This window comes from Coregonus lavaretus (assembly GCF_964263955.1).
Source record: "Coregonus lavaretus genome assembly, chromosome: 5".
Taxonomy (NCBI): Eukaryota; Metazoa; Chordata; class Actinopteri; order Salmoniformes; family Salmonidae; genus Coregonus; species Coregonus lavaretus.
The window spans coordinates 22,572,196-22,573,659 of record NC_139992.1 but is presented as its reverse complement, the minus strand read 5'-3'; the positions used below and the strand labels follow the sequence as shown (position 1 = coordinate 22,573,659).

At 44.0% G+C, this 1,464-nt stretch overlaps 1 pseudogene across 1 annotated transcript; it reads left to right on the top strand.

The window, feature by feature from the left end:
• Positions 1 to 223: 223 nt before the first annotated feature.
• LOC311129889 (gamma-crystallin M3-like) lies at positions 224 to 921 on the top strand (annotated as a pseudogene). Its single transcript has one exon. The product of its transcript is annotated as a gamma-crystallin M3-like (transcript).
• The last annotated feature ends 543 nt before the right edge of the window (positions 922 to 1,464 follow it).

The window sequence follows — 1,464 nt, the reverse complement described above, 5'->3', positions numbered from 1 at the left end:
TGGCCGCAACTAACCGTTTCATAATACTGAATAAGGACAAAAACCTCAAACTTAGGAAGGTATTGTGGGATGAACAATATGCACACTTTACAATTCCAAGGCTGTAACTCTTTATTGTTAACTCTTTCACAAAGGCTTTGTGTTATTTTGTTCTGAGAGAAACAGCCTTTTTAAGGTCTTTTGAGGGACCCAGTCCATGGAATGTGGGCAACCTCGGTGCACTATGGGCCTCTATGCCATGTTGCTGAGTCAGGGGTTTGTACAATGGGGCCACAGGTATAAAAAGAAAGGTTTTAAACCAGTAGGATATCAGTTCCAGAGCAGCAGCACCACCACCACCACCGAGAGCCAGCCAAAATGCCCAACATGAACAGCAGGATTGTCTTCTACGAGGACAGGAACTTCATGGGCCGCTCCTATGAGTGCAACACCGACTGCCCTGACATGTACTCCTTCCTGAGCCGCTGCCACTCCTGTAAGGTTGAGGGTGGCTGCTTCATGCTGTATGACCGCCCCAACTACATGGGAAACCAGTACTTCATGAGGAGGGGAGAGTACTCTGACTACCACATGATGGGAATGGCCAATGGTATGAGGTCCTGCCGCATGATCCCTATGCACAAGGGATCCTACAAGATGAAGATCTATGAGAGAGAGAACTTCGGCGGTCAGAGCCACGAGATCATGGAGGACTGTGACAACATCATGGATCGTTACCGCATGTCCAGCTGTATGTCCTGCAACATCCAGGATGGCAACTGGCTCATGTATGAGATGCCCCACTTCAGAGGCAGGATGATGTTCATGAGACCTGGAGAGTACAGGCACTTCAGCATGGGCATGGGAAGCATGGGCGGCATGGGAGGCATGGGTGGCTTGAGGTTCCAGAGCATGAGGCGTATCAACGAGTCCTGTTACTAGATGCTGCTCTTTACGATGATATAAATAAGACAAGCCAATAAATAAACATTTTGAAATCAAAAAAACAAAAAGTTATTTTTTTCTTTCTTTCTGAGAAACAAATATAATTATATTCATTCTGTAATGCACCTTGATATATTACATGTCATCAAAAGCCCTGCGATGCCACAACTGTGCATTGTCCTTTGACCGTAATTCAACATATTTAACAGTCACACTCATGAGACCATTCAACTCATTAGAATGTCAATACACATGGACAGTGATAGTTGTTGTTGATAAATGACTAAAAATAATAACAGCTCCAAGAGAACATCCCATAATGATTTATTCATTAAAGAAACAAGGTCTTTACCTCTCAGTCTGGTTCAATACACTTTATCAGCTCCGTAAGCTAAATAAACAACCATCACTGTCAATGGGTATTGGCATTCTAATGGGTTGAATGGCCTCGTGAGTGTGACTGTGGAAAAACAGTCAAAGGACAGTACACAGTGACCTGAAAACAGTGGAGATTTTACTTGAACAGACCATTGATGTTGG